Source organism: Mirounga angustirostris, unplaced genomic scaffold, assembly GCF_029215605.1.
Source record: "Mirounga angustirostris isolate CCGP_5_RB_7025 unplaced genomic scaffold, mMirAng1.0.hap1 SCAF_3, whole genome shotgun sequence".
In the NCBI taxonomy this organism is placed as follows: domain Eukaryota; kingdom Metazoa; phylum Chordata; class Mammalia; order Carnivora; family Phocidae; genus Mirounga; species Mirounga angustirostris.
The window spans coordinates 11,723,858-11,746,735 of NW_026991711.1; the positions used below are offsets into that span (position 1 = coordinate 11,723,858).

General features: G+C 43.2%; 1 long non-coding RNA gene across 2 annotated transcripts; it reads right to left on the minus strand.

Moving 5' to 3' along the window:
• Window positions 1-1,255: 1,255 nt before the first annotated feature.
• LOC135363814 (uncharacterized) lies at window positions 1,256-9,003 on the minus strand. Of its 2 annotated transcripts, XR_010409931.1 has the most exons (4): window positions 8,893-9,003; window positions 7,154-7,312; window positions 4,708-4,993; window positions 1,256-4,222 (listed from the first exon to the last, which is right to left on the minus strand). It is a non-coding gene; the product is annotated as an uncharacterized LOC135363814 (long non-coding RNA). The 2 variants fall into 2 exon arrangements; XR_010409930.1 differs by having other exon boundaries at window positions 7,154-8,997.
• Between the last annotated feature and the right edge of the window lie 13,875 nt (window positions 9,004-22,878).

Consider the following 22,878-nt stretch of genomic DNA (forward strand, 5'->3'; position numbering starts at 1 on the left):
ACCAGACAAGAAGATTGTTAACCAGCCTTATTACTGACAATTTCCTATTACCGTGGTAGGCCAGGCAGATGATTTGAAGGATTATCCGGGTGCTGACAAATCCCCCGGGCCCTGACAATCTCGTTGACAAAAGAATCAAATCTGTTTATTGCTGATAATAGATGCCATGCCCTCAGGTTTGGTTGTAGGTAACATGTGCATCGCTTTTTATTTTTTCTTTTAGCAATAGGAGCCAAACTTGGATTCATCCTGATAAACTAGGCATTTGGGACTTTATATGATCTAATTGCTCTGAGCTGTTCCTTAATCCCCATTTGCTAAACCTCTGCACCCGTACCCACAATGGTAAAACTGGCCTTGATCCAGGATGGCAAAATGGTCCATCTAACAAACTGAACCATTTGTTCATAATTGTTCATGTGGCTGAGGTTCCCTAGTCACTCTTCTTGTTTTTATTTGTTGTTCTAAGACTTAGAACAAAAGGACAAAGCAAATCTTGAACTTGTTGCGGTGATAAGCACAAATCCCTGAATGCGAAGCCCATTGCTTCATTCCCGGCTCCAGCTCCCGTAGCGAACACTCAGCAGGTTCTGAAAACCAGTTGTGGGATTGCCTTGTTCATCAACTATCATAATGTCAGTCCTCAGATGTCTAAATTTCAACAGGCTACATTTGGAAACACAAAGAGAGATTAATTTTAATCACATCTATAATTCCTTTTGATTTATAAGAAGTAAAATGCCATCTGCCAAGTTCTAAACCTATTCATATGGTATTTAATCTTATCCATAATATCACAATGAATGTGATTATTTTTTAAAATATTGCTGCACGAGAAACATTTCTAAGCATAAGTTAATGTCTCGCTTGGCAAGATCTGCCTGGCCCTTGATCTAGCAACAGCTCCCCTATGCTTCATATGTGGCGGGTGAAATGCTGATATGCAAGCCCAGACTCAGAGGTGACTCTGGGTGTATCTCTCCCGTGCACAGCGTGCTTCTCTAGGGGCGTGTTTGGACCAGCCTGGTGAGGCAGGCAGTCGGTGGGATCCAAACTCGTCCGGTCCCAATCTGATTTTCTGCCTAATGAGACAATAAAGCTTGCCACGGGATTGCAGCCTTCCAACAAGCTCCCTGTAGAAGGGTTTGTCATCAGTTTCCTTAAAGTCAGAGGACTTTCAGAATTCCTCAGGCGAAAGGTCAAATTATTAAATATTTATTCTCTTTTTAAAAAAAAATCCCATTTAGTACTATATAGGTAATGATATATGTTCGTTAGAAACAAATTTAGATATATGCAAACAAGTAAATAGGCATGGAGAGAAAGTTAACACACAAAGGTAATCGTTAATATTCTGGTATCTTCTTTATAGACATGTTCTTACACATTTTTCTGTGTAATGTGTGAATGTATATCTCTTTTTCACTCTAGATTGACAGATATAGATACACGCACTCATATATATATTTAAAAAATCATATATATATGTATATATATGTTTTGAAACTTGCTCTTTTCCTCTCAAAAATTATTGAAGCATATATTTTAGGTAATATTGTGAAACTCCAACTCATTTGACATTATTCAGACTTTGGTGGAAAAGAAAAGAAACAAAACACATATGTAAAGGTACTAAAGACAAATCCAGAGAAAATCCCTATGTAAGCTGTGGAAATGAGTCAGAGTATTTGGAAATTAGTTTCTTCTAGTTCAACCTTTTTAACTCTGGCAAGCTTTGAAAAAGATTTTTCACACCATAATTCTTTTATGAGAACATGGCTGGGAAATTCTCCTATTGTCATGCAGTCCTAAACTTAAAGTTTGCCAGATCTAGTTTTTTCTTCTTCTTTTCCTTCTTCTTCTTCTTCTTCTTTTTTTTATTTTAAGCCTTTTAATTTAACTTATTGACCCCAGTATTTTTGCTATATCCATTGCTAGGATCAAATCATTATACTTTTCAAAAGCATTCCTTTAACCTGAGGTCAAACTAATGTGAAATATGAGGAAGTTATAAATAGACTGAAATCTAGAACAACCATAACCCTGATGTACTTTATCTAAATTTTTATAACTTTGAAGTGCACTGAATACAGAAAGAATGCAGAGCTTTTATTTTCCAGTCAGAGAAACCACATACCAAAAAAGAATAAAAAACCATCTCTTTCTCATTTCTGTAGTCAACCTCTTAATCCAAAAAAAGAAAGTGGGGGAGGATTCAAGTCAATCCCACAAAAATAAACTGTTGCCATTGTTTATTGAGAAAATAATTCCTGGAGATTTTTTTCCCCCAAAGAACTAAAATAAAAGATCATAAAGAAGATCTCTGGCTTGGTTTATTTCCTAGAGGAGAAATTGTTTAACATTTGTTTGTTTTATAAACACTCCCGATAACGAGCAGACCCATAAAACTCCCCCCTCTTTTTTGTGCGGTGGGAAAGCAGCAGCAAGCTAAGTTTGGCCTGCAGTTGGAAGACGGTTTGCTATCTGGGATTGCCCAATCTTGTCCGGCTTCTAGAAGATTCCCAAGGTCCATGAACTGTGTCCAAGATGAATAACCCAAAGTCGGGGGTAGGACTGGATGAATGGAGTGAGACCAGACAATAGGAGACTTCGAAATCTAGGGAATGGAGTTTAGATTTCACCCTCTTCTTGGTAGATGGAGTCGATGACTCCGAATCTTCCATCCTCTCTGCTTCAACACCCTTCCATCGGCTCAGTGTGCATAGAGTAAACCCCTTGCTCCTTGACTTCAAGCTTGGCTATATGCCCATTGAAGGCCTAGGCCTTGGGAGGCCTCGCCTCTTTCCGGTTGCCCTTTGCACTGTTGCTGTCACTGTTAGACGAACAGGCCCCTGGCAAAGCAGACCGCACTGTGGAGAAGGAGAGACCCGTGGAGCCAAGCCTCCACCTGCAGTGAGAAACAAAGCTGCCACAGCCCAGATCGGCTGAACCTCAACAGACACACGCACATTTGCCAAGAGTAAATACCCATTGTTTTAAGCCCCTGAGTTTTGGGGTGCTCTGCTCTGTTGTATTATTGTGGTGATACAAATTGAAACTCACTTTAAGCAAGAAAGAATAATAAATTTTCTTTAAAAATATAACCGGTATGAGGCACCTGGGTGGCTTGGTGGTTAAGCGTCCAGTTCATTTCAATGACACAGATTTCTTCATACCTTTTCTGCTGTATACATTTCCAGCCAATATGTATATAGTTTCTAAATTGATGTTGTTTGAGTTGGGTTTTTGGTGCTTGAAACCAAGAGTCTTGAGTCAGCAGGTATTCAAGAAATAGTAGGTAATGGGGTTCAGTTGGAAGCGCATGTGACTCTTGATCTCAGGGTCATGAGTTTGAGCCCCACACTGGGTGCAGAGATTACTTAAAAATAAAATCTTAAGAAGAAGAAACAGGAGCTAAACCATGTTCAATAGAGAATTACCACTTAGAGCTTGCCTGATTTCAAATTCTGTGCTCTGTCCTGTAATGGCTTGAAGCCAAATGGCAGCAGGTCTGCCCTGCCACCTTTTTGTGTAAGTTTTATTGGAACACAGCCCTGCTCGTTCACTTAGGCATCATCATAGCTGCTACATGCTTTAACAGCAGAGTTGAGCTGGTGCCACAGAGAACATACGGCCTGCAAATCCGAAAATGCTAACTCTCTGGGCCCTTTACAGCAGAGTTTATTGATATCTTATCTAGAATACACAAGGAAATTAACCAAAAAAATGTCAGGAAACCAGCAGCAGAATGGGCCAAGGATATAAAAGGGAAAATATGAAGAAATGCTCAACTTCACTATTATTAGTCAAAGAGATGCAAATTATATGAGATTCCACTTTACACCCACAACATAGGAAGAATTAGAAAGTCAGGTGATAGAATCGTTGAGAAGGATGTAGGCAAATGGAAATTCTTGCGCAGTACAGACTGGATTGTAGAATGTGCAGTGTTCTGGGAGAAGCTGAGCAGGACTTAGTAAAATCCCTGTGTGGTATGCCCAGCAATCCCACTCCTGGGTGCAGCTCTGCGAATCTTTGATCTGGTGTGTGGAGAACGTGCCCAAGGATGCTCATCCTGGCCATTTGCGGAAGTGGGCTGTCGGAGTCCGCCTGGTAATATTCAAAAGAAGGGGCAATCAGATGTCCTGGGTGTGGCCTGCAGAGGGCTATGCATCAGCTAGTAGTGAACAAGATGTCCGTGGAGCTGCGTGGGTAGATCATCCTGTAGAGGAGAGAAAAACAGAACAGACTGAGACCCGTAACTCAACACTGTATGTATGTACAATTGTGTATATATATATTGATGTATATGTATTATATATATAACATATATATAATACATATACAAAACAATTCTATGTGTTTTAAAAAATTACGTGCCTATGTACATATCCAAGGACACACACCAAACAGATTACATTGGATGGGGTAGAGTGGGCATGGGAGTAAGGTTTGGAAACTAACAGAAAAATAAGAGAAGGGCCTTACATAGACAGACGACAATGATGGAATTAGCTAAATTCTGTGTATCTGAATTCCAAACACATGGATGTGCACTCACAGTTAAATCAGAGAAAGTGGTGGTAGCTACTAGACTGGAGTCAAATTGGGTGGGTTGCTAGGATGAGAGATGGCTTGAGAATTCTCCAGGGAGCGTTATCACTGCAGTTCTAACACGAACAACCCTTCACAGGTGAAAATATTTACCTCTATTGGCTCTTCCATTGCAGTATATCCCATTTGTGCCAGTTATCAATGTATTTCCTTAGAGCTCCAAATCCATCCTTCTTTGTCCCGCTATGTGATGCTGAGGCTGGGCCCTGGAAACCTTTCTCCTGCCACCTGTCACAAATGAGAAATTTTACCTGCAGCAGGCCCTGGGGGGTTGGTGGAGGGGGGAGAGAGACACTGCATGCGGAAAGGGCTTTTTGCCCTGGTTCCAGTGTCTTTGGTCTTGTTCCTGCAGCACAGAATGCAAGCTGGTGCAGCCTCTCTGGAAAACAGTATGGAGGTTCCTCAAAAAGTTGAAAATAGAGCTACCCTAAGACCCAGCAATTGCACTACTGGGTATTTACCCCAAAGATACAAATGTAATGATTCGAAGGGGCACCAGTACCCCAATGTTTATAGAGCAATGTCCACAATAGCCAAACTATGGGAAGAGCCCAGATGTCCATCGACAGATGAATAGATAAAGAAGATGTGGTATATATATACAATGGAATACTACTCAACCATCAAAAAAATGAAATCTTGCCATTTGTGATGATGTTGGTGGAACTACAGGGTATTATGCTAAGTGAAATAAGTCAATCAGAGAAAGACAATTATCATATGGTTTCACTAATGTGGAATTTAAGAAACAAAACAGGATCATAGGGGAAGAGAGGAAAAGATAAGACAAAATCAGAGAGGGAGACAAACCATAAGAGACTCCTTTTTTTTTATTTAAAGATTTTATTTATTTGACAGAGAGAGACACAGCGAGAGAGGGAACACAGCAGGGGGAGTGGGAGAGGGAGAAGCAGGCTTCCCTCGGAGCAGGGAGCCTGATGCGGGGCTCGATCCCAGGTCCCTGGGATCATGACCTGAGCCGAAGGCAGATGCTCAATGACTGAGCCACCCAGGCGCTGCACCATAAGAGACTCTTAATCATAGGAAACAAACTGAGGATTGCTGGAAGGGAGGGAGGTGGGGGATGGGGTCTGGGTGATGGACATTAAGGAGGGCACGTGATGTAATGAGCACTGGCTGTTATATAAGACTGATTAATCACTGAAGTCTACCTCTGAAACCAATAATACATTATGTTAATTAATTGAATTTAAATTTTAAAACATATAAAAATAATTTTTTTTTTAAGATTTTATTTATTTATATGACAGAGAGACACAGCGAGAGAGGGAACACAAGCAGGGGGAGCGGGAGAGGGAGAAGCAGGCTTCCCGCGGAGCAGGGAGCCCGATGTGGGGCTCGATCCCAGGACCCTGGGACCATGACCTGAGCCGAAGGCAGATGCATAACGACTGAGCCACCCAGGCGCCCCTAAAAAATAAATTTTTAAAAATACATACATAGGGCGCCTGGGTGGCTCAGATGGTTAAGCGTCTGCCTTCGGCTCAGGTCATGATCCCGGGGTCCTGGGATCGAGTCCCGCATCAGGCTCCCAGCTCAGCCGGGGAGCCTGCTTCTCCCTCTGACCCTCTCCCCTCTCATGCTGTTTCTCTCTCGCTCACTCTCTAAAAAATAAATAAAATCTTAAAAAAAAAAAATACATACATAAATAAATTTTCTCTGTTCAAATTACTGGCATGGATTCTGTCTCCTGATTGGACCATCCTCACAGTAAAACAACAAACAATAACATAACACAAGGCTTTCCCCACTTCTTACTCTTCACAGCTGACCCTCATTGTCTCCTTTGCCAGTCTTCTTAATTCATTGCAATCAGACTCTCCCGAATGAAATAGAAGTTTTATTGACAAATTTCTAATTGCCCAAAGAGGCACCTTTCAGAGGTTTTCTCCCTTAATCACTTCCTCCAGAAAACATTCTTTTCCCTGGTATCACTACCATGTTTCAGACCATATCCTTGAGGCCAATATAGTTCATATACCATAGTAAGAGCAACAATATTGGAATTGGACAAAACCGCCCTGAAACCTCAGCTCTGTCATTTATAAAGCTGCTTGATCCTGATTTTTGCGAACCTCAGTCAGCCTTCTCATCTGTAAATTGGGGACAATAATGATAATATCTGGTTTGCAAGAGTTTTAAAGAATAAATAAGGTAATCTATGTAAAGCATCAAAACATAGAGCCTGGTAAACAGGAGGTGCTCAGCAATGCTAGTTCCTATATCCCAATGGCCCTCCATCTACCCCTTAGTAGCTGTGAGTGACCCTGGGCTTCCGTTTCTCTTTCTTTCTATCATCGTTCCTGGACAACGTTACCACGCATGAGGCTTTAACTACCATCTGCTTACACAGTCATGACTTTAAGATCTATATTTTCTTCCTAGGCCTCTCTCCTAACCCAGAGAGGGGTCTGATGTCGCCTGAGTGCCTACTTCACCCAGAATCTCTCTGTGTACCCCGCAACATTAAGCAGGTTCTCGCCTGTACCCGCGTGTGTCCTGGCCACCCCTGACTGACCAGAGACCGGTGCCCACGTGATAGCTGCCACCTCTGGACCGGCTGTAGCAATTCTCCACCCAAATGGGAAAGCTCTATGCTGACACAGTGACACTGGAGACCCAATCGGATGTCTCTGGGGGCTCTTTGAGACAGAGGAACTCCACATTGGCAGCCAGCCTGAAAGAAAGCAGCAAAAAAGGCAATGTGCAGATCCCTCATGGCAATAACACCTAAGGGTAGGTGGTGGCATCGAGGAGAAGCAGCAATAGTCACGGACGAGGCAGAGATGTAGGAAGCTCTGTCATATGCAAGTGGAGTTCCTAGAGCCAGTAGCAAAGGACACCCGATGTTGGACCGCTGGAGTGGCTGGGAGTCACTGCTTGTCATGAAGAACATTCCAAGATTCCATGGAGCCTAGACACTGAGATGATTTCCTGTCTTGCTTCTTTTTGTTTCTGTCCCTCCCTCTCTCTCTCTCTCAGAAATACCCTCATAGTTTTTTCCTGATTGTTGTAGTAAGAGATGCGCATTCTCTTTGTTTCTTTACAATCAATGCTGCCACCTGAAAAAATCTGAAAAGGATCTTTGCTTACAACCTGAAGGAGCTTAACTAACATCCCAGCGGAGCTTCCGACTCATGTGGATCCACCTACGGAACTGACCATAGCTCACGCTTTCCCGGATGCCCGCTGAAGGCTGCGGGAGTGCAGGTGTGCGCGCATGCGTACATACTCACACACAAGCAGGGGCATAAAGGAGGAATGAGCGAGGCGAGGACGTGGGAAAGCAGAGGCCGAGAAGGCCAGCCAGCGCCTTAAGACAATGCCTTGCCACAGATGTCAATAGATTCAAGTTTTGGTTCTCAAACGTTAGTGGGCATCAGAATCCCCTCGATGGCTTGTTGAAACTCAGATTGCTGGACCGCACTGGCAGAGTTTCTGATCCAGGGCGTCTGGAATGGGGGCCTTAAGAACCTGCATTTCTAACAAGTTCTCAGGTGGTGCTGAGGGTGCCGGTCTGGGAACCACACTGAGAGCCGAGAGTTTCAAGGAGTGAGTGGCTAAGACAATTCAAACCTCCGAGGCTTGGCATGAAGTAATGGACAGATTGAAAAATTTCTATGTTGTCAGTCTCAATTTCCAGAGCATAGCAGATTTTGCGGCTTCCTGTCTTGTGAAAAACATTAAAAAAAAAAAAAACCAAACCAAAACCAAACCCACAAAAAAACCCCAAAACCAAAACCCCCAAACCAAAACAACCCAAAACCCAAAAAACAAAAAAAAAACCCAACCCCGTTCCTGTCCCCTGGAGTACCCCATTGTCAACAGTGGCAGGTGGCGTGGGTGACTCTTCTTCATTAAAGCTGTCATCACACTGCCCCAGCACCCAACCCTGACTGGGACGGTCAGAGCAGGTCAGAGACAGTTAATGGGTTAATTGGCATCTCTCTCCCTTGGAATCCTGCACTTTCAGCTGCAGCCCTCAGGTCAAAGGCATTCAGATGCAATAAAGGCAATCTGTGGTCTGAATCCACATTTCAATAGAACAGAAACTCGAAATAATCAGAATCCCTTCCAAGGGTGGTTAAGAGAGTCACCTGAAAACAGCTATTATGTGTCCATCATTTGGTGAAAGTCAAACTGGGCCCGAGGAAGTGACGGCTCCAGAGCTCCCTCAGATGGATATTTTAATTTCAATTCTGTCCCCACTTGAGAGCGCATTTCCTTACTGAATAGGGGACATTACTGGTTGCCTACCGGATGAGTGTCCTAGGGCCGCCGGAAAAGATGCCCACAAACCAGGAGGCCAAGCAGCAGCAATGTTTGTTCTCTCGTAGTTCTGGAGGCTACAAGTCTGAGAGCAAGGCGTCAGCAGCAGCCCCCCCCCCACCCCCCCACCCCCCCACTCCCCCTCCCCCCAGCCCCAGACCTGTAGGGGAGAACCCTTTCTTCCTCTCCCTGCTTCTGGTGCCCGGCTGGCCATCTTGGGGCTCCTTGGATTGCAGCCACGTCTCACTGCAGCTTCTGCCCCTTACCACCCACTTCCCCCGTGTGTCTCTCTCTTCTCTTCTGGTAAGGACACTAGTCATATTGGATCAGGGCCCGCCCTACTCCAGTAGGACCTCAGCTTAGCTAATTGTATCTGCAACAACCCTAGTTCCAAATAAGGTCACATTCTGAGGTATGAGGCTTAGGGCTTTGACTTACCTTTTTTTGTTTGACTTTTTTTTTTTTTTTAAAGTAGGCTCCGCACCCAACGTGGGGCTTGAACTCACAATCCCAAGATCCAGAGTCACACGTTCTGCAGGCTAAGCCAGCCAGGTGCCCCCTGACTTACCTATTTTTGAAAGACACAATTAACCCGTAACATCTACCCAGGTCCTTCTACTCTTTTCTCCTTCCTAATCAAACCCAGATTTTCCCAAAAGCATATTAACTGACATACGTATGAGTAAAAATATCCAAGCCGGGACTGGGAAGACCTAGCCTATATGGCATGACTTGTCCCAACAAGTCATTTCTTGTGCCCAACAAGATATGCTTGAGGTAACTCATAAATACGCTCTGATAGAGCTTATAACAATGGGGAATCGGGGCAAAGCAACAAGCTTTTAAAAGATGGGGACAGGGGCGCCTGGGTGGCTCAGTCGTTGAGCTTCTGCTTTCGGCTTAGGTCGTGATCCCAGGGTCCTGGGATCGAGCCCCACATCAGGCTCCCTGCTTGGCGGGAAGCCTGCTTCTCTCTCTCCCACTCCCCCTGCTTGTGTTCCCTCTCTCGCTGTGTCTCTCTGTCAAATAAATAAATAAAATCTTAAAAAAAAAAAAAAAGATGGGGACATTAGAATGCCATGCACAATCATGGCTAATTATCTGCTTTTCTGGCTGTTACCCCATTAGATCGAGAAGGGTGGCTATTTATTTATTTATTGAATCTATCTTATATCTTACCATAAAGCCTAACATATAATAGGCACTCAATTTAATAAATGTTTTAGATATTATAAAAATGTTAATTTTCCTATTCATTTTCTTCTCCATTGTGAGCTGTCATCTGCCTGTACCACAGAATGAGCAAGGAAGGCTCATACTACAGGAGCTGATACTGGTTTTCTCAGCTGGGCACCAAGGAAGTGGACACACAGTTTAAGGGTGATCAAGCTGGAACCATATTCAGGGTTTGGCCACAAGTAGGTTAAATAAGACAAAATGGCAAACGCTGAGGCAGAACGTGCTGGATTGTTGGCAGAGTCTGTGTTCCCCTTGCACACCAAATCATAATGGGCCCCCAGGAATGTAAACATGGATGAAGTGGGGGCTCAGGTGGCCTTGCAAGGGGTCAGCTAATGGGGTGATTGCAGCTCCGCTCAGGAAAGACAAGCTGGAGCAGACCCACAGAGGTTTGAGTTCAGGTTCAGTCAGGGATTTAGTGACAGATTCCTTCCCACGCACGCCAGGCCCACAGAGCTGGATTAGAACTCAGGAGAGCCCCATGGACCCACTTATACACTGCAAAATAGGCAGGCCAGAAGAACTGTCAGAGATTTGGAAATGGGCAAAAAAGACTATTAGTATTCTCCCAATGAAATGCTGGGGTGTTGTCGCCCAGACTGGCCAGGCGTACCGGATCCTATAATGGTGTGTGCACATTTGATAGTCTTTGATTGGCCTATTTTACAACCCTGTAGAGGTATTAGTAAACTTGGAGAAAACTGAGTCACGCAAATGTTTCCCGTCTCTAGTGATGCCAAGGAGTCCTGTTCATAGTGATGCAAATTACATTAGTCCAGTAGGGAATCTAAATCCCTGGAAGTCTAAATCTTACTTGATCTGGTTTTAACATCTTAGTGGGTCTGTCTTAAATTAATGAGTTAAATAGAATCTTTCACATGCAAGCATGTTATAGTCTATAGAAGAGTCAGGATTTTTTTTTTTTTTTTAAGATTTATTTATTTATTTATTTGACAGAGAGAGAGACATAGCGAGAGCAGGAACACAAGCAGGGGGCATGGGAGAGGGAGAAGCAGGCTTCCTGCTGAGCAGGGAGCCCGATGTGGGACTCGATCCCGGGACCCTGGGATCATGACCTGAGCCTAAGGCAGATGCTTAACGACTGAGCCACCCAGGCGCCCCCTAAGTCAGGATTTTTTTTTTACCTTTCAGAATCTGATTCTTCGACAGGCAAAGAGGAGTGAAGTGAGACAGGCATGGGCATCCGAAGGCTCAGAGACACAGGCAGCTATGGAGAACATCAAGCCAGGGTTGGGGAAGGATGAGGAAGCAGCCTCTGGACGTGTGTGGGGGGAGAATTCAAAAGAGGTGAACTCGGTCATTGGATCTTTCCAATTCTCTTCTCCTCACCTCCTAACACGCTTAACTTCCCTCCCCTTGCTGACTTGAGGCTATATATAGAGAGACCCCCAGGGTCTGGACTCGGCCCCACCACTGCAAGATCCAAAATGCCTTCTTCCATTCCCAGCAAGACCTTCTCCCCAGCTAAGAGGATGAAACCGAGTGAAACTCCTTAAGGGCATTTTTTCTCTCCCTTTTGAAAAAAAAATTCTTTAAAAATATTAACTTTTAGATTTATGCTAAATGTATAAAACTGTGGTGGAAATACAACATAGTAATTGTCACCTTAAGTGTGCAGTTGAGCGGCATTGAATACATTCATAATATTGTATAACCATTACCACTATCTGTATCTGAAATTTTTCATCGACCCAAACATGAACTCTGTGCTCATTGAACAGTATCTCCCACCTACTCTATTTTCTGTCTCTATGAATTTTTTTTAAAGATTTTACTTATTTATTTGAGAGAGAGAGAGTGAGCAGGAGCAGGGGAAGAGTAGAGGGAGAGAGAGAAACAGACTCCCCACTGAGCAGGGAGCCTGATGCGGGACTTGATCCCAGGAGCCCGGGATCATGACCTGAGCCGAAGGCAGGTGCTTAACTGACTGAGCCACCCAGGCGCCCCCGTCTCTATGAAATACGAGGTACTCTGGGTACCTCGTATCAGTGGAATGGTACAACATGTGTACTTCTGTGATGGGCTTATTTCACTGAGCATGACGTTTTCAAGGTCCATCTGTGTTGTAACACGTCAGAATTCCATTCCTTTTTAAGGCTGAATAATATCCCATTGTCTCTACATTCACCTTGGTTTATCCATTCATCTGTTGATGGTCATTTGGATTGTTCCCACCTTTTGGCTGTTGTGAACAATGCTATGAATATTTTTCTCTTCTTTTTGAGTGAGCCTGATTAGAATAAGCATAACACAATCTCTCGTTGGGGCAGGGTGTGCAGTTTGGAGAATGGACATTCTACTTTGCCCTGCCTGCCTCTTCCCAGAAACTAGGATCAGCAACCTGCTCCTGCTGCTGAAAGACCGCCACCCTCTAGCACGCTTCTCTGCAGAATATGCCAAGGACTTTTTGTTACGTCCCGTCTGTCTCTATCCTAATCCTGGCTTCTGAGTTTGCCGTTGCTGCCGACCACGGGCTGGGGGCTTCAGCAACACAAAGTTCTTTCTCACAGTTCTGGAGGCTGGAAGTCCAAGATCAAGGTGTTGGCAGGTTTAGTTTCTCCTGACTCCTCTCTCTTCTTCCTGTGTGTTCACATCATCTTCCCCCATGTGTGTCTGTGTCCTCATCTCTTCTTATAAGGACACTGGTCATATTGCATCAAGGTGCACCCATATGACCTCATTTTAACTTAACTACCCCTTTAAAAGCCCTATGTCCAAATATAGTCACATTCTGAGGTACTGGGGGTCACGACTTCAACATAGGAATTTTAGGGAGACGATTCAGCCCCTAAGAGCTGGTAACAAGATTGACAGCATACCACTCTCACAGACCCTGAAAGCTATGAGTCTATTTGTTTGATGAAACTCAGTTTATGAAATAGGTGCTCATTTATACTGATAGAGCCTGGAATCTGTTTAGTGGACACAAACCAATTAAGACTAGACTAAAACGGCAGAAATCCCCCGGAGGAAATTGCATTAGCTCATTAAATACATACTAGAGCAGGACTTTCTGGCTGCTTCCTGAGAAGAATGTCATTTTCCCTAAGTGGGTGGTGGGGCTTATGGGGTGCTGTCAGTGATGGGGGCAGGGAGGGGCTGGTTGTGGGCACTGTGGGTGACTTTGGCTAAATTGCTTAACTGACCTGGGTCTCAGCTTCCTCTTCCGTGAGGGGGAGGGGGCTCAAAGTTTCCAGTGGTCTTTGGGTCCTTGCTACTTGAACACAGCCCAGGAACAAAGAATATCACATTACGTGGAGCTGGTGAGACATGGAGAATCTCTGGACCCTTCCCAGGCCCAGTGGATCAGAATCTGCATCTTAAGATCTTCAGTTGATTCACAAGCACGTGGAAGTTTGAGAAGCACTGATTTAAGACTCACTGGGTCAGGGGCGCCTGGGTGGCTCAGTCGTTAAGCGTCTGCCTTCGGCTCAGGTCATGATCCCAGGGTCCTGGGATCGAGCCCCGCATCGGGCTCCCTGCTCAGCAGGGAGTCTGCTTCTCCTTCTCCCACTCCCCCTGCTTGTGTTCCCTCTCTCGCGCGCTCTCTCTCTCTGTCAAATAAAGAAATAAAATCTTACAAAAAAAAAAAAAAAGACTCACTGGGTCTGGTGGTCATGGAGGGAGACCAAGGAGCCAGTCAGTATGAAACTTAAAATTTCCTCCTCTCAGAGAGCAGGTTGGAGGGAAAATGTCCCACTTCTTAGCAACCGTAAATACACACAGGAAAGACTCCCTTCTTGCAGACAATCCCCTCCCCACCCCATTCAGAGCAGAAAACAAGGATTCAAAAAACTGGGCAAGGTGAACACAGGATCTCTCCGTCATTTCTTACAACTGCACATAAATTTATAATTCTCTCAAAAAAGAAAGCAAGAGAAAGAAAAAGAAAGAAATTATTTCTGTCAGGGAAAAAAAAAAAGGAGAGCTGTGTCCTGGTCCCCATTAGAGAAATGTGCTTTGATTCTTAACAGTTGAGGAGTTCTGGGTGCTTCTGCTGGGTGTGGCATGGGAAGGGAGAAAGAAAGGCCATCTTAATTATTCCCTAGAAGCCCTATATTTCTATGGAATTAGAGACCATCACTTAGACCATTCTTCCTAGGAAAGTAACTGGTGACCACAGCCCAGGCAGCACATCCCTCAGAACCTGCCAGAAAACCTAAGAAATTACAAGATAGATTCCCTGTCCCCTAGTGCGGGACCACATGTCAGCACCATGTCCTTTACATGAGCCATGCAGGACACTGATCTGTGGCTTCCACACGCAGGGGAAGTCTCTCTGGGATGCGCTTCAGCCACATTCCACCAGGTGGCTTGGCCTGGCTCAGGCCTTCCTTGCACTCAGGCCCTGAGCAGCTTCTAAAACTTGCTTTTGACTGAGGAACTCATCAAATTCCATTTGAAGACAGGAGAGAGTTAATGCAACAGTTCATTTTCCTGAGGACTGCCGTGGGCCTACAGACTGAGAGTTCTGGAACTTCCCTCCATGTCATCTCTTGGCGTCCCACCCACTGGATCTTGTTCCTTCAGTGCTTACGGGGTGTTCACAGGTTACTGCAGCTTTGTCTCTGGCCCTGCCCAGCGCAGACATGGAAACAAAAAGCACAAACCAAGGGCAACATCCTGAACTCCAATTCGGCCAAGAGGCCACTTGCCTTATTCAGAGAGTAATTGGCATGGTAGCAGGGACTCAGGCTCATTGTCCTCCCTTAACCTCTCCACATTTCTATCTCAGTGACAGTTACCGTCCAACTGCTACATCCTCTATTTGATTCGCATTTTCTGTTCACTAGAAAACCAGTAAATCTGGGCTCTTCAACTAGCAGGTCCCAGTCGATGAACATTGCTTGGTCAACCTCCAGCTGGTTTTTACTACTGTCCCTTGCCTTGACTGGCGGGGACTCGGGCTTGCCTCCTACCACCCAAGCAATGACTCTAAACCTCAGAATGAACCACACCAGTCCTTCTTGCTATCCTCTTAACGATTCCTCTTTTTTCCATAGTGGTCATGTTAAGATTTTACGAATATAAGGAGTAAACTAGAACAAATAATCCTAAAATTTGTATGGAACCACAAAAGACCCCAAATAACCAAAGCAATCTTGAAAAAGAAAAAAACTGGAGGTATCACAATCCCAGATTTCAAGATATACTACAAAGCTGTAGTAATCAAAATAGTATGATACTGTCACAAAAACAGACACATAGATCAATGGATGTGCCAGAAATAAACTCACATTTATATGGTCAATTAATCTACAACAAAGGAGGCAAGAATATGCAATGAAAAAAAGACAGTATCTTTAAAAAATTGGTGCTGGGAAAACTGGACGGCTACATGCAAAAGAATGAAACGGGACCACTTTCTTACACCATACACAAATATAAATTCAAAATGGGTTAAAGACCTAAGTGTGAGACCTGAAACCATAAAAATCCTAGAAAAGAGCACACACAGTAATTTCTCTGACATCAGCTATAGCAATGTTTTTCTAGATATGTCTCCTAACGCAAGGAAAACAAAAGCAAGAATGAGCCACTGGGACTACATCAAAAGGAAAAGCTTCTGCACAGCAAAGGAAACAATCAACAAAACAAAAACACAACCTACTTGAATGGGAGAAGATACTTGCAAATGACATACCTGATAAGAGGTTAATACCATAATATATAAAGAACTTATGCAACTCAACACCAAACAAAAACCCGAATAATCCAATTAAAAATGGGCAGAAGACATGAACAGACATTTCTCCAAAGAAGACATACAGATGGCCAACAGACACATGAAAAGATGCTCAACATCACTTATCATCAGGGAAAAGCAAATCAAAACCATAATGAGATATCACCTCATACCTATCAGAATGGCTAAAATAAAAAACACAAGAGGGGCCCCTGGGTGGCTCAGTTAAGCATCTGCCTTCAGCTCAGGTCATAATCTCAGGATCCTGGGATTGAGTCCCGTGTTGGGCTCCCTACTCAGCGGGGAGTCTGGTCTACCCCCTGTTCATGCGCACTCTCTCAAATAAATAAATAAATCTTAAAAAAAAAAAACAACCCACAAGAATTTCCAAGTATGTGGGAAAAAAGGAACCCTTGTGTACTGTTGGTGGGAATGCAGGCTGGTGCAGCCACTGTGGAAAACAGGATGGAGGTTCCTCAAAAAGTTAAAAATAGAGCCACCATGTGACCCAGCAATTCCACTTCTGGGTATTTACCCAAAGAATATGAAAACACTAATTTGAAATGATATATCCACCCCTAGGTTAATTGCAACATTATTTACAATAGGCAAATATGGAAGCAATCCAAGTGTCCATCAATTGATGAATAAAGAAGATGCGGTATACATAAACAATGGGATATTACTCAGCCACAAAAAAGAATGAAATCTTGCCATTTGCAACAATATGGGTGGATCTAGAAGGTATAATGCTAAGGGAAATAAGTCAGTCAAAGACATATGATTTCACTGAGATGTGGAATTTAAGAAATGAACAAAGAAAAAAGATAAACCAAAAACCACTCTTTTAAAAAAGATTTTATTTTTAAGTAATCTCTACACCCAACGTGGGGCTCAAACTCACAACCCTGAGATCAGGAGTCACATATTCTTCCAACTGAGCCAGCCAGGTGCCCCCCCAAAACCAGACTCTTAACTATAGAGAACAAACTGGTGGTTACCAGAGGGGAGGTGGGTGAGGGGATGGGTGAAACAGGTGATGGGGATTAAGAGCACACTTATTGTGATGAGCACTGAGTAACGTATGGAATTGTTGAATCACTATGTCGTACATCTGAAACAAATATAGACTGGTATGTTAACTATACTGGAATTAAAACTTTAAAAAAATTTCTTTAAAAAGAAAGTAATATGTTACTCTTTATAATGTGTGTACAGAACACTTTCACATTAGAGAAAATCTGGCAAAATCAGGATAAATATTGCAAATGCCAAACCACTGCTTATGGGACAAGACATTGGGAGAATCAGAGGTAATTGTCACTTAATATAAAATGACCTAACTCCTTTCTAGCCCTCTGCCACTTGCTGACAGAATTTCACATATATTTACTCATACATAACTACCGCAACCTAGACATTCAATATTTGAATGTAAAGGTAAGTCAGGAAGGATAAAAGTAGATTTTACAGGGGGGCCTGGCTGGCTCAGTCGTTAAGCGACTGCCTTCTGTTCGGGTCATGATCTCAGGGTCCTGGGATCGAGCCCCTGCTCGGCGGGAAGCCTGCTTCTCCCTCCCCCACTCCCCCTGCTTGTGTTCCCTCTCTCGTGTTCTCTCTCGTCAAATAAATAAAATAAAATCTTTTTTTTAAAAAAAGTAGATTTTAAGGATTTTTCACAGCTTTGAAAATAGGCTTCCTCTTCTGGTGGAAGAGAGCAACTCATAGGCGCTCAGGGAGGCTCTGCCCAACACCCCTTGGGGTTAGTTTGGTGCGGAGTGCTTCACTCTCCTGGGACTATTCTGGGCAGCCAGGGTGTGGCGGGATGTGTTGGGGAAGTTGCTGGGACCTGGAGCCCGAGTTGGGAGGCGGCATCCCCGTCCCAAAGTTAGCCCCGGCCACAGCACGAGGCATGGGTGAGCGAAGGAAGCAGCCGCCGCAGTGGAGCCGTGTCAGAGGAGCCAAAGGAACCGCACTCCACACCTGTTCACGCTGACCTGTGGGTTTTCTTTTCCAGAAAACAAAGTTCATTCCACTGGTATTCATATGGTTAAAAATGCAACCATTCTGACAGAGATTAAAAGAAAACAAAAATCACACCTGAGGTAGAAATAAATCACTTCTGTGAGTTCTGCTGAAACTGCACTTTGGTGGTGGTGGTGGGGGTGGTGGTGGAGAGAAAGCAAAGGGAGCCCACTGGGCTCCTGAGGCAAATAGGGAGGCGCAAACATCAAGACAGACAAGTGCTGCCATCAGGTTGGTTTTACGTTTTTTTCAAAGATCGGTAATAAGGGGCCACATTTCTGTGTAGCAACCCATGGAATTAGATGGTGCATCCATTAGTAGGCATCTGGCAATGTTCTCACTGCCATCATGTACTGACGGTGGGTGGCTGAGTCAGGGAGCAATAGAAGTTTCTCTCTTCAAATTTGTTTTGCCAAACAGTTTTTAAGAGGTAGCTGACATCACTTTACGTATTTATTAAATATCACTGAGGTGTTATTTAATAACAGTGATGCTTTGTACTACAAGCCGAACACACTGCACAATAAAACACAATCCCCACAGCTGCTTTCTTAAAATCCTCACAGTCAACGTTGAAACCAAATACTATTAAAATTGTCATCTAAATAAGGATCCAAATAAGAGGTTTCGAGTGGGTAAATTAAAAATGAAGTCTTGATTTCTGGAAAGATACATAGGAAAGTGTTAACAGTGATTATCTTCTGGGTGGAGAACTCGGTGACTAGAGGATGAAGATAGATTTTCTCTATACTCTTTAGTACAGTTTGAATTGTGTACCATGTACATGAATTACCTATTCCCAAGGAAAAACTGAAATAAAATAGTGAAAATTAAAATAAATATTCAGAATCTAAGCTGAAACTGTGAATAGTAGCTATCCTGATAAAGTGCTTTTTCTTAAACCTCCAAGGTAAAGGGAAACAAGCTCTACTATTAAAAAAAAAAGCCCTCTCTCCTCCACCCTCTGCATAGCTGTGTGTTAATTCCTTTGAGGAGCCCAGTAAGCATGTGTGGGAGTTAAAAATGCATTTAATCATTTCCCCCCAAAGTTTGACAGAATTGCGGCAAGGAGGGCCATCTGTTTTGTTTGAATGAGAAATGACCCAGCATTCTGATTTCAATTAGCCTCTTTGTAGCTTTATGTTTGAGCTGGTTCCATGGGTAACAGTTCAAACTAAGTGTAGAGAGGAGCTGGCCAAGTTCTGCCAGTGCTGATTTGTTTTAACAACTGTCAATGATCATGGAACAAGTGTACAAGACAATGTTGCTGGATACGCATTAAAATGCATGATTTTATGGAATCAAAACAGCACGTTCTAGAACCTGAGAGCTAAAAAAAATATGGAAATGGTGTCTTTACGTCATTATATCAAACAATTTAAATATTTAAAATCACTATCATTTACCTAAATTCTTAGTTTCACTCAATAAATACACACCTACTATGTGCCAAGTACTGTTGTGCACTGGGCATGAACCAAAGATGATGGAAGCAGTGGTTCCTGCCCTTCAGAAAGAATCCTGTGATCGATTTGGGAGGATAAGCCTGCAAAGTTAAACAATAATCTGAGTAATATTTAAGACAATAATAGAGCTGTCAAATATCATTATGTAACTTTACAGGTTACTAGGAGTTCAGGGGATGGGAAGGATTACTTGGGCCAAAACCTTTACCCTGGAGGGGTCTGATCAGTGGTGGCAGAGCAGGATTCCAACGCCTGTGGCCCTTTACGTCACTTCCACTCAAATCTCTCACACATACACACACGTGCGCGCGTGCGTTTACAAAGGTGGGCGTACAGCCTCTAGAATGGTTAAAGGTAACCCAAAGACGCATCACTGTGTTGGTGAAGGTCCGAACACCCTGGTGGCTTTAGGGAAGCCAGCCTGAATCTTGGTCCTCGTCCTTACTGCCTCCCAGGGTGTGTTTGTCAAAGACACGAGATTCCCGGGCCCCCATCCTGCAGATAGATTGCCCAATCCTCTGATACGAGTCATGCAATGGGTCTCAAGGAAGTCATATGAATGGGGGGAAGAGGGGTGATTTTTGATGGCAGCTGGTTTGTGCAGTTCCAGTCATGACTGATTCACTGTCTCCCCGCAGGTAAAGCAAACGCCACTGCGCTCAGGTGCTCCCAGTTCTTACCATCTAGTTTCCCGATGTCCTAAAGGAAGATTCTCCCACCTCAGTTCTGCAGCTTCATGTTTCTTATCATGACTCCTTCTCCTCAGGGGGTTGGTGAGGTTCTTCGAAGTCACATAATCCAGAGCAGAGGAGTAAGAGTCTGGAGAGTGTCCTTTGACTCCTAGTGGTGGTGGCCACCGAGGACTCTGTGGTGGGGTGTGGTTCGGCAGCAGGATCATGGGATGGGTTCTTCTGAGTCCACAGCTCCTTCCACCCTAGCCCTGCCAAAGCAGGACACAGGAAGCAACTCTCCTGTGGGCAACCCTCGCCCTACCACCTTAGTTTGCTACTGTACCTGAACAGTCCCAGTCAACACACTGCAACACACCTTGTCTGGCTGCAGCCTTAGCCAGAAAAGAGAGCCTGGTTCACTCTGACTCACTGGCCTATTATTTTCTTCGATAATGATGTTAACAAAAACATTTAGCTTATATTGAGGAAGAAAATCAGATTTGAGTTCTACATAGACATCATTGATGATAAAGTACCAGTAAAAACTAGCTTCTAAAAATAAACACTAATCCTTCAATCTATCATTTTTTAGTTAAATCTGTCGTATTTTTAATTCTTTTCAGAGAAATTAATGACCTATGACCTATTACAGTACTATTTATATAGCACAGTCAAGACCATTCATGTGGCCTAGACTGCTTTCTGCTAAAAATATCCAAAGGAAATAATAAATAGGACTTTTAGGAGCCAATGCTTTCTTCTTTATAAAATAATTCATTATTAATAAAAATGTCAACTCTATGAGGGGGCCAAAGAATAAAAGAGAATGAAAGATAATCAAATGTGAGAACAAAGATAGGAAGTTTAAATGGGCAGGACATAGAAATCCAGTAGAATTTCAAAAGCTAGAGAAATGTGCAGAAACAATGATTTTTAGTGTTTGGACTTCAAATTATATATAGACAAGGAGAGAGCAAATCAGCAGAAGGAAACAGGTTTGACTCTGTCAAAGTAAAAATTTCTGAGAAAGCAAAAAGCTTTATGTCCTACATATAGATTTCATTGCAGGCAGAGATGTTATGGCCACCGTCCAGGCTATAGGAGAAAAATACAGATATGGAAAAATACTTTAATGACATAAATTTACATATTAACGAAATACTAGAATGTCCTGCTATCAATAGGCAAAAAGTGAGGAATGCATTCTGTTAGAGGTCATTTATCCTGTTCATTAAAAACCAAAAGCAGGCCTTTATAAAGCCTTCTAAAGTTAATCATTTAAAAACATCCTTAAGGCCTGTAATGTTTTATAATTTTAAATGTGTTTTGTGACTTGTGGCATTACATATCTTAGCTAGTATATGTAAAAGTATGAGGGACTGATAGCACAGATTTAAGATATTATTTTTCAAGTCAAACATCAACTAGAACAAAGGCACCAGATGCCCATTTATGACCACACAGCAACTTCTGGGCTGTGCACAAGCTTTGCACCTTCTATGGTGTGATGAAGACAGAAAGGTCTATCCTGAGCTACTTCCCCCAAGTGCTCTATTACCTACACGGCACCCTTTAGACGCACTCCTTTCACTTATAGCACTGATCATATGCCGTAAAACCCAAACTGCACATGTTAACTAGCGTTACTAACTAAGACTACTTTGAACACTGGCGTTGCTTAAGATCAAATCAGCCAAGAGTTGGGACACAGAGAAAAAGGCCTAACTAGGTAAATTCTGCAGCGACGAGAAAAGAAAAAACGACTCAGACATCCTGTGACTGCCCTGTGTTCACGGCACAGTGCCAAGCAAGGCGAGTGAGCTGGAACCACGGCAGCTGACTCCTCAGGCAGGCAAAGCCACAGAGAAGAGGCCGCATCCTCCACAGCCCTTCTTACCACGGGTCTTGCCTTCCTCTTCCCTGTCGCCTTCCTCGTCTTTACTCCCTCCTATCTCTTTTCCTTTGATCTTTTTATTTTTTCCAACTGCCTCATTTAAGTGTAAAATGTGCTTACTGCAAAGTATAAAGAAAAATAAAAGTTTTAAATTAAAAAGTTCTATCAAAACAGTAAGTTGTCTGTTTTAGTCACTAAGCTAATTGTTCAGGGAAGGAAAAATAAAATTTAAGCTTAATCAACAAAACTAACCTAGTTCTGAATACAGTTTTTTAATAAAGCCTTCTGTTTAGTCAACCAGCTTATCTCAACTGTACTTTAACAATATTATATATAAAAACTAAATATACTTCAACAGATGTAGAAAATAAATTTGAAAGGAACTTCTCTATCTTAGGTCTCTATGTGAGAAGTTAAAAATAACTAGAGCTCCTTCACGCTTCAAAACCAACAGGTTAGGGGGTGCCTGGGTGGCTCAGTCCTTAAGCGACTGCCTTTGGCTCAGGTCACGATCTCAGGGTCCTGGGATCGAGCCCCACATCGGGCTCTCTGCTCAGCGGGAAGCCTGCTTCTCCCTCTCCCACCCACCCTGCTTCTGTTCTCTCTCTTGCCGTGTCTCTCTCTGTCAAATAAATAAATAAAATCTTAAAAAACAAAAACAAAGAACCAACAGGTTAGTTTTCTTAAAAAAGGATAACATAAAATTATTGCCCAGCAACCTTACCATCTGATTTGTTCTCTCATAAGCAGCAAGCACCAAGTCCCTAAAATACAAGATGAATATTCTTATAGGTGTAAGCAGACTAATGTTTCTGAAATCATCCCAAACTTCTTTTTCCACATAAATGGATTTCAATTAGTCAGATGAATGTGAAAGAGAAATAGTTATTTCTTTTTTTCAAAGATTTTATTTATTTATCTGAGAGAGAGAGTGAGAGCACGAGTGGGAGGGAGGGGCAGAGGCAGAGGGAG